The following is a 14,286-nucleotide window of genomic DNA, read 5'->3' on the forward strand; positions in this document are numbered from 1 at the left end:
TGATGAAAAACTATTGTCTTATGTTCATTTTTTAGCAGATTAACCTGTAATCCACTATAATTTCAATTTGGAGCATACTAAAGGCGATTTGCTGTATGTTTCAAAAAAAAAAGAGAGAGAAGAAAGCCCCTCCTGAAACAACGTCTTCATTTGTTGTAGTTGTGGTTTGTGGACAACTGACCTCAAACACCAAAGACAAAAGTTAAAGGTCAAAAGAGCTTAAGATTGATACATCTTTTTTTACATATTGCATGAAATCTTTAGTTCAGATGATTTTCTCTGTGATTACGAGCCAATCTGTGTAAAATAAATAAACCCTTGTATGTTTCCCTGTGTGTGTGGCGCCCTGTCAGCTGAGGTTAACCTGAGTAGAGAGTGGCCACACCCCCGGGGCTGTGAACGAGCCTCTCTCTCATCAGCAGCATTAGGCCAGAGTGCGTGATGGCTGCTGTCCGCTGGCACCGCTCCTGCCCCTGTAATACGTGTAATACGGTCGGAGATAGTTTGTGGACGCCAATGATAAAAGCCACAGCGGAAAAAAAAAAAAAAAAAAAAACAGGTCCTGGGCGCACTTCCTGCCTATAGCGGCCCTCACTCCGCTCCTGTCAGTGGGCATGTGGAAAGGGGGGGCAAAGATGGCACGTCGGGTAATTGGTTTTGGGCGTCATCAAGGACACCCTGTTAAAATGCCCCATGTTTCTGAGTCACGGCTAATGGATAAGATGTGTCAGGAGCTATGAGCAAACTTTTATCACGGTAAAAGAATTAACGGTAGAATATAAGGCTGAGGTATTGTAATTTATGTTTGCAACTTCAGGTTACTGTGCATATTTTAAACCAGGAGCATTAATATATGAGAAGACTCAAATATGAACATAGAGGTCTAAACTACAGGGTTAGCGGTTTTATCCATCGACATCCACAGAGACAGGATCATTTGTTGTATGCGATGGACATTAGATTCAAATTGTGATTTTCATTGTAACATATCGTTTTAATCACATTCAGTGAGGAGGTTTCTTTTACTGGAATCATTTTTGTTTGGTTATATGTTTAGCAACTTAATTGGAGAGATTGAAATTGGATCAATGGTTGAAATCCATTCAAATAGGACGACAAGCCAGTGTACTACGCTTTGAGATAGTCCCTTGTTTTGGATGTGTTACTGAGTGGTATCACGGAGGGCATCTGATGAAACAAACAAACAAACAAACAAAGTGATAACTCCAGGAGGGAAATGCATAAAGATTTTATCCAGTGAGGAATTTTATCGAACATGGTGAGTCAATTTCTAGATAGAAAGATAGATAGATAGATATATACAGAGAGAGATAGATAGATAGATAGATAGATAGATAGATAGATAGATAGATACAGAGATAGATAGATAGATAGATAGATAGATAGATACAGAGATAGATAGATAGATACAGAGATAGATAGATAGATAGATAGATAGATACAGAGATAGATAGATAGATAGATAGATAGATAGATAGATAGATAGATAGATAGATAGATAGATAGATAGATAGATAGATAGATAGATAGATAGATAGATAGATAGATAGATAGATAGATAGATAGATAGATAGATAGATAGATCACATATTTGCCATCCTTCAATTGCATTATGAATGGCTGACTATTTATCCAAAGCCAGCTATGTTTACATTTCTCCACAGATCTCTTTGCCCGCGGTGCGAGCCCTGGCAGTGGGCCGCGGTGGCAGCAGGTGCAGCACACTGAGGACCAACAGGTCAGAGCCAGCGCCGGGAAGCGACCCCTGCCTCTGAATGAAAACAATGAAAACACCAGGGCTTATAGGATCCGTGGAAATATGAAGTGACACAGGGCAAAGTCTTTGTGTGGGGGACTGACAGGGTACAGCCTCTAGGGGTCGTGTGCTGGGATCAAATGCCAAAACTAGGTCAGAGGGGAGGCACAGAGGCACAGATACGAGTCAGTGTTTACGTTGTTAATTGGTAGTGCTGGTATGGATACATAATATTTGTTCATAACTTTGGTTTGTTTTATTTCTATGACTCGGGTAAGAAGTGGTTGGGCTCAGGTGATGAGTTTAAAGTGGGCCAGCAGGGCACTAAAATAGTTTTCATCAGATTGATAAGGCCTTACTGATTCTTGTTCTCAGTCAATGATAAACCTATTGTAAACTCACACATCTGGGATCACAGTGAGATGAACAGCTGCAGAACCACTGTCCCTCTGGAGGAGCAGGGGTCTGGCCAGTCCCTCCCTGTGGCCTGTGTTTGTCAGGGGCTGACCCGCCATTTAATTAATTAAAATTAGCATGTGTCCCCATGGCATTGACTTGTTACGTCAGAAGGAATCAGCTTTTGTACTCGCCCTCGGGGTAACGTGGTCTTAACGAGGCCTCGGACCCTAATTAGAAGCAAAGAGAGGAAAGTGGCTGGGTGTGTAAGAATGGAGAGGACAGAGAGGGGGTCTGAGCAGGGGGCACAGAGGGTCCTGCTGGGATGAACCTGCCCCGGGGCAACTGGGGGTATTTATACTACGGCCACCTCAACCAGAGATGGGGGAGGTATACAGTCTTTTCTTCCTGATGTCTTTGTTTGGATCTGCTCCTGCACAGATGTCACTTTGAAACAGGAAGGACAACATGAGCAGGATACAAGGCCACAAACAGGAATAGACAAAAGTGAATTTATATAAGACAACGTATTTCACTGTGATTTGGCATTGGATTTTAATCACTGTACGCGTTCCAGGGCAATGTGGGTAACAGCAAATGGTGCCATTTTTGATCAATCGGGCGTCAAGGCTTGGCATAAACTCTTTTGGTCAATGACCACCGTAGCTAGTCTTCTTCACAAATGTTACCAGCCACAAAAGGCTTTCACTTTCCACAATTAGTTAATCAAACTAAACAAAGAAATTAATGCTTGCTTATGCTTATCTTTAATATAATAAAAGCCTATTATTATTACTACTATTATTAGTTGTAGAATATTTTTTCAGTCATTATTGGTGGGTTGCAGGCTCTAGAATATGATGATGTCATCGGACCCAACGGGGGCAGAAGCAAGTTTTTCCTATTAACAACATTACACTTTCACAAGTCGCAGCTAAAAAGAAAATATATGAATTAAAAAAATATCATTAATATCAGTCACTGGGTCCATGATCTCTCTGTACAAGACCAAAAATGTCCTCAAAAACAAAATAATTTTCCTCTATATAATAGTATAGGCCTTTAGAATGCTGTGATGTCACCTGCAACCCAGCAATAAGCATTTAGAACATGTCACATGTTTTTCAAAGACGTTGTACATTATACAATAAGAAGAAGTACTTTAAAGGAATAGGCCACCATTTTTACATACTAAGATATGTTCTTACCTCACTTTAGACGTGTTAATATATCCCCGTCTGGTCTTTGTCCGTGCGCTCTGTCAGGCAAACGGAGCACATACGCAGCCTCTCCCACATGTCACATAGCTCCGAAAAAGCTCACGATAGAAGCTACCAAGCTCTTCCACGTGTTCCCTATTTAAATAAAGTTACGTGAAGTGTTTTCATGCGAAGTATATTTACACAGAAATGTAACGTGTCGATTTTATAAGCAAATAAAAAGGGGGACTATATTGTGAGGCGTAATGATACGAGGAGCACAGCGTCCGCGTAGTAACTCCTAAAGACTTCCCCCGCTCACTTCCGTCAATAACCTTTAGGAGTTACTGCGCGGACGTTTTGCTCCTCGTATCATTACGCCTCACAATATAGTCCCCCTTTTTATTTGCTTATAAAATCGACATGAGCGCGCGGACAAAGACCAGACGGGGATATATTAACTCGACTAAAGTGAGGTAAGAACATATTTTGGTATGTAAAAACGGTGGCCTATTCCTTTAAGTGCTAATGATGCCTGACCAAAAGGGTTTAGGCTGAAGTCGAGACTTATAGTGCCTTATAATGACCAAAGATGGCACATAATACAGTTACTCTAATACCAACGAAACAAAACTTTAACTTCAAGAATTAAAATTATGTTATACGTCCGGGATTAATGATCTTCATTCAAGTGTTCAATACTTTTCCATAATATTTAATTTGTCGATTTTTTTAATGCATGCATAGTATTGGAACCCTTAAGTTGATTGGGTAAACTGTTCCATAGATCAACTACTACTACTACTACTACTACTACTACTACTACTACTACTAAGTGAGAGTAATGTGTTTTCTAACTAAAATAGAAATCTACCAGTGTTTGGCTTGTGTTAATATCAAGCTCTGATACAAATGATTCAAAAGCAAAATATTAAGTTATGCATTTCCCACCCACCTCTGCTCCAAGCTCTTCCATGTTGGTTGTTGGTTCCATGTCATTTCCTGGTTCTCTCGCTGTGGAAAGATGTTTGTGTTTGGCTGAAGAGGGCCTTACCGATGATAGCAGACAGGACGTGGGCTGCGAGTCGGAGCTGAAAGACATGTGTCAGGGAGAAAGTAAGACAAAGAAGGACACTTATGGACTGGAGATGTTAAAGCTTCCTGAAAGTACCAGAGCAGACAGAGGGGGGAACCTGGGATACAGCGGAAGTAAATATACTGTGTGTCCTGATGTATGCTAAAACAAACAACAGTCTCTGCATAAAAAAGCTTCCAAAGACATGCATGTGAAATGTAAGTCGCCTATAGTGAATGAAAACGAGAGTAAACGTTTGTCTTGGTGTCAGCCATAAAACTAATTGGCCACTGTCCAGCATGTATAGCACTTAAAGGTGCATTATGCAGGAAAAAAAAACGTGATATTAGTGCATATTTTACCTTTCAGTGGGGGTGGTTAGCTTAGAGCCTTTAATCCATCCCATGGTAGCATTAGGAAGGTCATCTGGACAAAACTGCAAAACTAAATCAGCAAAAATTGGCTACTTTGAGTATGTAAATTTAAGTTTAAAGGTGCATTATGCAACTTTTTAAGCAGAATAAAACCCAGCGGTTAACATGGCATCTTTACTTTCAATCCCGGTGGCCTCAAGGATGCTCCAAGATCAATTTCATTTCAGGTTTTTTAGGTTTATGGTAGGTTTTCTAGATGGAATGTGTATGTAACCATGGAGAGTTCGATCAGCAGAGAAAACCTACCAGAAACCCTAATAAACAATTGATCCTGGGGCGTCTGGAGGCCACCGGGATAGAAAGTGAAGACGGCATGGTAACCGCTGGGCCACTGAAAGGTAAAATAGGCACTAAAATAGATTTTTATTCTGCTTAAAGAGTTGCATAATGCAGCTTTAAACTCTAAGTTACATACTCAAAGAGGCCCATTTGTGATGATTTAGTTTTGCTGTTTTGTCCAGATAACCTTCCGAATGCGACCATGGCCTAACAATGACTTTCAGTTGTGTTTTCTATACCATCAGCTGTCTGAGAGATCACATGTGAGTGCACAATCCACACTCTTCGGTGCTTCTGTTGAAGCATGTGTGCGTAGCCGGTCACGCTGTAAGGAGCTCCTTGAGCCAGTCCGGTGTCTGTCATCTGGCAACCATTCTCAATATAAGCTCTCTAATTGCTCAGAAAATTACACTTAACAATGATCGCACTTGACACGAGCTGACATTACAGTGACAACATGATGCCCCCGTGCCCACCCTTCCCCCGGAACGGCCACTGCCCCGACACCCTCCTCGACGTGTTGTACCAAGACCCCATTGACCAGAGCGTCGCCCCCGGTGACCGCAGCGTGCCCTGTGTTTGCTAAAGCTGTCCAAAGCAGAGATGTCACAAAGTTCAACCCGCTCCGGCATCGCTTTCTGCCACCCCCCATCTGTCAGCCAAACCGTTTGAACCATGATGCCGGCGTGTCCGTGAGCTTTAAGCGTGATCTGTGCTCAATAGGTGCACACAGGCATGTTAGCGCACCTACGTTTGTAAATATGGATGTCTTCTTTGCATGTCGCAGGATGGATGACTCAAACTACAATAGGCTGCAGAGGATGACAGGTGGAGGACAGATGACACATACACTGTGTGGTCAGACTATTAGGTACATGTGTGCTATAATGCATCCAAAAGCAAATAACACAAAGCATTGCAGCAACACACTCAGAAAAGACAAATAAAGACGACAAATCTGGTAAGTAGCTCCACAGTCCTGTAATGGGAAGCTAATGAGCTATGTTGAAACTTTATTTTTTGAAAACGTTATACAATTTTGTTGTATTTACCGGTATTTATTCATATATTTCACATCTTTTTGGTGCAATGGTCAATAGTCACCACATAGCTGATACCTTTAAACTTATTTTTTAATTTCTGAAAGGTCTATGGAAATTATGAATGGGATTACTTTCGAACCTTGAGGTGAGATTGTTGACCTTCATAGTGACTCCCACAAACAACTGCCGATTGCATGTGGACTCTAGTCATATTATTCCACATACTCTAAAGATTTTTCATTTTAGACATTGCAATAACTGGCAACATCTTTCTCATCCCTAATAACAAATTGGCTTATATACTGTAGTTAACGGATCCTTGAGTCCATTTTCAAAGTTTTCTCAAGACAAAGTTCTGTACATTAGAACATGGAGTAAATACATGAGTGCATTCTTGTGTTCTACACAGAGGCTTTGGGCAGGAACATGTCACCTCTTTGTCTTGTCAGTGTTAACGTGAGCATGACCGACCAGGCGTGGGGCAGCGACCGATCAGGACCCTATTGCCCCGCCTACTCTCACCCCCTCATATATAGTACGCGTTACCCCTTTGTCTCTGTGCCAACCAGCCTGTGGAGTAAATATCCTGCACTGCGCGGCATCGCCTCTGGCACACTGGGCGACCTGTCCGTCAAGGGGATGGGGCTATGATGTTTCACCACCCAAAGAGATGCCCAGTGGGTGCAGCGAGGTGGCACAGACAATCAGTGGTGATCGCTGGAAATAATGCAATGCACAGGGGCAGAAGCCATGGCTTAGAGCGATGGTGTCACCACAAGCTTGGTTTTATCATGACATGTGACTGTAAATACAGAGATTATATGACTTTTACAATTTAGCTTTATTTAGTTAATTTGTACTGTGACTGTAGACTTTGCAACGCTGCCATTTTAGAAATATTTATATGCTTTATATTCTGTTCTAATTTGCTTATCTATATATTTTTTGCCCCTTTTTATTATTTGTACGTAAGATACCTTTATTTACTATTACCTATTACCTTGTTCTTCTTTGCATGCACATTTTTCCTGATTATTTGCACCCAGAGTGACCTTGAGAGCTGTGAATTTCTCTATTGTAAGATCAATGTACACTACCAATTTTCAAATTATGCTGCAATTTTTGTTGTGTTAAGTCTGCCCCTGTTTGAACACTCAAACCAACCACAGACAAATGCCTTCCTCCACTTTGCAGCAGTTTCTTTAATAGAATTACCTTGAGATGCAAACAGGAAGTAGAGTAGGCTTATATAAGTGGCTCAAGGTGCAAATATGAATAAGGCCTTTATGATTATTAAAATAATCAATACTTAGAAAATATATTCACCATATAACAACATGCTGTATTTTTTCAAATACCACCAATGTTATTATACTTGATCAGGTCTAGATCAGGACTTGAAACATATCACAAATGGCTGTATTATTATGACAAAGACTGCAAGTTCACTGTGCAAAATTGAAGAATCTGACATTTCCTGGACTGAAGTTCAATATAAGCCCTATCACTGGATTATAAACTGCGTCCTGACCACAATGGTGTGTGGGAGGAACCACACACAGCAGAGTCTTTCTATCTGTTTTCTCAGATTTACTCAGTGGAAGCCCCTGAGTCAGAGCCGAGGAGGAGACTCCACGCATGTTTTTCTTAAGAGTCCTATATGAGACAGATTTCCAGTGAATAATACATTTATAGTCATGCATATTTCCTGCATGGTCTTTCACTCTAAGTTCTAAACATATAAATACACAACAGGAACCTTTCAGGATGGGGCATAAACAGTAAAATTCATTTGTTTAGTGTATAGTATGTAGCCTATACTAAACATGGAGCAGCCTACTAATGAAATGACATTGAAAGTGAATAGTCTAAAGTTCTAAACTAAAGGGGAACACCTTGACATTGACCATATTGAGTTGAGTAAAAATAAAAATGACTAAATGCAGAAAGAGTATAATAAAACCATAAACCTGGCACATTTTGTCTAAGGAGGCGCTGTCACTCTCTCCTCTGTGATCACAGTGTGGCTGAGTGAGGGCCCAGGTTTGGGGCGTGTGTGATCTGTTGTGACAGCGGGGGCCGGGGCTGGCGGGCGGTCACCATGCGGCACCATATTGCCAGGCTCCCTGGGGTCCAGGGATCAGCATGCCATCCTTGCCAAGAAGTGCTAATAGGCGCAACACGTCTTGCTTTCACACATTAAGCAAGCGAAGGGTGACATATCAGAGCTGTGATAGTGTCGCCTGTAAGGGGAGAAAAGGCTGCCAGTTTGCCATGCGGTTCGGGCTAATGATGAAAAGTCCTCCAGCTTAGCAATATGGCCAAGCATCTCTTATGTTGATATGTTCACAGACAGCAACGCCATCGCCATCTTTCTTGATGCAGACTGGCGACCAATATGCTGTCACTCTCCCCCCAGACGCTTCCATATTGTAGCTGACAATAAAGTTCCAAGTGTTGAAGCGGGATCAACACTTTTGGAGGAAAACGTTAGCACTCGATGTGGCTTGGGTCAAGTGGGTTGCCCCAGGCGGCAACACCTTCGTTGTGTGTTACCGGGACCGCAGCTTTGGTGCAGTCTGTCTGAACTGCGGGTTTGGCTGCGCAGAGCTCCTCCACACTCTCGCACTTGTTACTTCCACTTTAAGGCGCCATATGCTTGATTTGGCAGGTTCTCAAACACCTGCCTCCATTCATTCCCTTCACATGTGACATCGGCCAATTTGAAAAGGTGCCTAAAAACTAGAGAGAAGTTCTTCACCTCCAACAGGGAGGTTATCTGGTTGGTTTTGCACAGGCTAGTTTGATGATTTATTTTCATAGGCTGCAAAATAGTATCATTTTTGCAATTAACAGTAATGGGGAATGGCTCACTGTACATTTGAAAACAGGGCGGCACTATATTATATTGCCATAATGATCGTTATTGCATCGAGGTCATTCATTTAATCATTTTAGGCTCGTTTTGGTACTGGATTAGGTTTTTTTGAGTCTTGTATTAACACAATTTGATTACTGGAACATACTGTACAGATAGAATAGAGCTACTGCAGAGAAGACTGAATTTTTGAAAGGAATCAGCAATAAGTCGTATTATTGGTAACCAACTGTGCTAGTTTTTGGTTGCTGAAGGACATGGAGTATCCAGATAAAACCATCCAGATGCAAGGATAACTTTATATGAGAGCCGTCAAACTTGAAGCTTTAACTCGCGATTAATTGAGAAAAAAAAACAACATATTCCTGTGTCTGAGCACACACATTACCTGAAAGACAAAGCACTTGGTCTCCAACCTATTTACATGAGGTACTTTTATGTAACAAAAGCAACAGGGAGCTACTTATGCATCAAAGAGGCTTGTCTAATTATGCTCTTTCAAGAAAAATGACTTTAATTGTGTCCTTAAACTGTACTTTATGAGCCTAAAAGTTTGCAGATTCAGTCAAAAATGTTCAGCACCCAAAGAACATGTACCTGAAATGGGACAACTGAAGCGAAATGTTAAAAAAGCGACCAAAAAAGGGCTGGAGAGACACTTGTTAAAAGCTTTTTGGGCTTTTTCCATAGAATTATGAAACTGTGCATATTTGGTCAATTAAATGTGAGCAAATGCTTTATATGTGAGTGTTTTACGTTGGCTAAGTATTAACAATGAATATAATTATTATAGAAAAATTAACCGCAATTAATCGAATTGTGTGATTTGTACGATCAATTGACAGCACTAATATACATCCAGTGTAACAACTTGGCTACCATTGGTTTGACATAAAGTTACTTCTTTATTGGCAAAATGTACTGTACATAAGAGCCAAGAGTGAACCCTAACTCTTTCTTTGCAATATTCAATCAAGCTCAATATATCAATTCTCAATTTCTCAACTTCACTGGTATAAGCTATTTCCTAATATATATTTACCACATGTATTATCCTATCAAACTCAGTGGTTATTAGAAAAACATGAAAACCTGTCATATGCACTTTAAACATGAACAGTCCTCAGCATTGAAAGAGACTGCATTACATTGCACTGAAGCTTTCAGATATGAGCTGGTCTCTCTTCAGAAATCCACCTTTGAATTCCCTGGTACTGTGTGGTAAGTCCGCAGAACCAGTGGCTGCCTATTCTTGATGAAATATTAAAGTGAATAGTGAGCTGGCGGTGAAGCCCAGTGGCTCCTCTGATAGCTTTATCCTATCCCACCATGGAAACTGTCCAACACTCATAATAATTAATGTGCCACGGACAAGAACATGCTAACTTAAATGGATACAGAGACACTGCATAAAGCTAAATGTTTCATACGCATGCATCCCATACGATAGTGTGGCACTAATGTGAAATCAGACAATTATACATGAAAACTGGTTAAATTATTCACATAAAGATGGTGGCTCACCTCTGTATCAACTCTGGTGTCTGTACGATGACCCCAGAAGGAACTGTGTCAAGCTCTATGAAAGACCCGGGACATGAGGTTAGAAAATGAGTGTTATTTATGTTCATCATAACACAAAAATATATACATTTTTGACAAAGTGAGCTAGGGGTGTTTTGTTGTCTGTAAAGCCCTGAGAAAATATGATTATCTTGTCAATATAAAACAAAAATATTACCAGAGAGAATTGCTTTTCAATCAAAATCATTCTATAAAATAGCAGAGGTGTCCAAAGGTCAGATATATAACTTCACCTCTATTGTATTAAAGTTAGAAAATTTAACAAAATAAAATGAAAGTTAACTATGCTTTGTAATTGAATATGCTTAAAGGAACAGGCCACCGTTTTTACACACTGAGATATGTTCTTACCTGAGCTTAGACGAGTTGATACGTAACTGTCTGGTCTTTGTGTGTGCCCTCAGTCACGCAAAACAACCAAAGATGTTGTTAGCATGTGGCCTCTCCCAATGGATTCCTATAGCTCCAAACGGGGGTGAAGTTGGAAGCCACCACGCTCTCCCACAAAGACCAGACAGGTACTATCAACTCGTCTAAGCTCTGGTAAGAACATATCTCAGTATAGAAAAATGGTGACCTGTTTTAAAGTAAAAAAAAAAACAGCCTTGATCACAACTTTCTATGAATGGATTTTCATTTATTATTAACAAAAGAAAAAGGGTAATCCACAGACTGAAATGTATGGCTCACAGTAACTTTACATAAAACCCTAAAAAATAAAAAAAATAAAAAAAAACGAAAAATTTAATTTGCTGCGGGCCAATTAGAAGTGGAAAAGTGGGCCGCAGTTGGCCCGCGGGCCGTAGTTTGATAGTTTGGACACCTCTGTTTTACAGTATGCTTCACTATCGACCTATAAACTAAAACCAATTGTCTCAGATTTACTTGTAAGTCTTTTTCTGAAACAATCTGATAAAAGATACAACCCTACCGTGGCACTACACTCTCTCTTGTAGGCTTTGGTCACCCCTGTGCTGTCCCGTTCACCCGGTGTCCCCGTCGCCTCTGGTCCCCGGGGCCACGCTCTCCTCCTGAACTGCCCGAGCGCTGCCATCAATACGGGTGGGTTTCAGAGGTCAGGAGTTCAAACACAGTTCAGCGCATCAGACCGACACTCGCTGTGCCTCGACTCCACTGCATCAGAGAGTAGGAGAGTGTCATGGTGTGAACGAGCAGCATCCAGAGCTCTGTATATTCCTCAATCAATTAAGTCCTAACAACATTTCTAAAGCGATAAGGCAGTAGCAGTGTCATTACTTTGTTACAGGCCTATTTGGTTATATAGCTGCAGGGTTCCTTTACTTTGGAAAACTATAAAATATAAAAATTAAAAGTGAATTATGCTTGTGTTTATAAATGTTCATAACAGTCTAGTTAATGTAGGTCCAGACTATTTTAGTTTTTCTTAACCTCTAACACCCCGGGTGAACCGAGTGCATTTTCTCCAGTTCAGCTTTACCCAGATCTAAGAGAGAGCAACAGTGTAACACCTCATTTGAAAGCTAAGACCTACATAAGTGATTGGAGCTTTATTGTCTTGTTGTCGCGTTTTTGTCACATTTTTTAAACGTTTTTGTTGTATTTTCATCTCTTTTTTGGGGCTTTTGTGTCGCGTTTTCATCCTCGTTTTCATCGATATTTTGATGCTTTTTAGCTTCTAGATTTGGGTAGAGCTGAACTGGAGAAAATGTGCTTGGTTTAGGTGGTGGTTAAGAGGATATATATATATATATATATATATATATTTTTATTTTTTTATTTTTTATTTTTTTAAAGTATTTAGTAAATATGTTTGTAGCCTAATTGAAGTGTAGATATGATTTCAATTACAATCAATTGTACAGTTGACAAAAATAAAATAAAGTGTGTTCTATATAATACTACAGAAGACACAGTCCACAAGAGCTCTATTTACCCCAAATCACAATGAAATCATCTTTGTGAAGTCTGAATTTGATCTCCCCCATCTCAATTAAAACATAAAGGCCTAATAAGGTTGTAATGTAGTCTAATTGAAATCCACTCATTTGTATCAATCTACAAACAATCCTTACTTACTCCACATTAATTTTCTGTCTGGGTCCTTCTACCAGCCTAGAATAATCAGGTGCCACCCTTGGCTGGACCACCCCAGTGTAAAAGTCTAGACACGCCCCTGTGTCTGATCATATTTCAGATGTAGTAATTATGTCTATAGCAGGGGTAGGCAAGTTTGCGTCACAGTGGGCCGATTTTCATCATTGCCAAAACACCAAGGGCCAAACCTCACCATTGTAGCCTAAAGTAAAGAACCATTTTCTGCCAGTGCCAATGTTTTACATCAGTGGTTCTAAAGTGGTCCGGCTCCGAGACCCGCCATTACCTTAATAACAAGCTGCGACCCAAATAAAACTGTCATTTGTCATACATCATATAAAATATTGTATTTACCATGTTTTATTGAACAAGCTGTAGATTCGCTTTTAAGACTGAAATTATGATCAAAACAACCCAATAATATTAATTAACAGACTCCAGTGTGTTTCCGTGTAGTTTCAGATGGAAAATATTGAAAAAAAAGTTCCCTATAGGCTCGCGACCCACTTTTGAGTCCCGATCCACCAGTTGAGAATCACCATATATATATGACCAAGTGGGATGTTCTGCAAAGACATTTAAAAAATACTCTCTACTCTATAAAAAGACGCTATTTTTTTGCATTTTAGAGTACTTTAACAGGTATTTGATCCCTTAATTGTATAATAATATTTCGCAAAATCATATTGGGGGCCAGAGGTTCTGTGGTGCAGGGCCGGATTTGGCCCCCGGGCCTGACGTTGCCTACCCCTTGTCTCTGGTAACACGGCCAATCCTTATGCTGCGTTACTGCTGAGTTTAGAAAGTGTAGAAAAGCCATGACTTAATATCATGCACGTGTATGGAAACAAAACACAGCAGTTGTTACCTTTTTGTAGAGATAAAGATGGTCCGGGCTATTGCAGAATGGACTGTCATAAAAAACAACAACAGTACAACGTGGTCACGGGTCAATGAGAGCGCGAGCAACAGGAAGTCTGAGTCTGTGGTTTTGTGGTTTGTGTGGCCATCTAGTGGGCTGTAGCAATACTCCCTACGTGGAAACAGGGGAGGGAAAGAAATATCCCTTGACCTTTGCGTCAAGCGTTTTCTTATTTGAGAAATCAGAATGAAAAAATAAACACAGATACATACGGTAGACTCTATATTTAAAAACTGAAGGGGAGAGTATTTTGAATCAATAGAGCCATCTACTTACTTATTATAATGTACTTGTGAAGCACTGTGCCTATTGCTTTTTATTATTTTAACAGCATCCACCACAATAGACTTTATTATATTTCATTTCAGCTTTTCCAATGAATTTATATATTAACAGCCGGAAGACATAATGCCTCTGAAGCGCCATGGGTTTGACACCTAAACGCAAACATCACCCATTTCTTGTTGAACCGATTGATAAAGCCGTCTAGGAACTGTATGTAATAGTTGTAGAGGATGCTGGGTATTTCTGGAGTCACTGGTTGTTTTTGATGAGCACGAAAAGTGTATTTCACTTATTGAGAACGTGCATGTGGTTTTTCTAGCGTACGCTGTAGGTCGAAG

At 40.3% G+C, this 14,286-nt stretch overlaps 1 long non-coding RNA gene across 1 annotated transcript; it reads right to left on the bottom strand.

Moving 5' to 3' along the window:
* Positions 1-1,662: 1,662 nt before the first annotated feature.
* LOC306978747 lies at positions 1,663-11,817 on the bottom strand. The gene is made up of 4 exons (XR_013793920.1): positions 11,597-11,817; positions 10,606-10,660; positions 4,328-4,463; positions 1,663-1,792 (listed from the first exon to the last, which is right to left on the bottom strand). It is a non-coding gene; the product is annotated as an uncharacterized lncRNA (long non-coding RNA).
* Positions 11,818-14,286: the final 2,469 nt, after the last annotated feature.

The sequence above is a fragment of the Gobius niger genome (assembly GCF_951799975.1).
Source record: "Gobius niger genome assembly, chromosome: 19".
In the NCBI taxonomy this organism is placed as follows: Eukaryota; Metazoa; Chordata; class Actinopteri; order Gobiiformes; family Gobiidae; genus Gobius; species Gobius niger.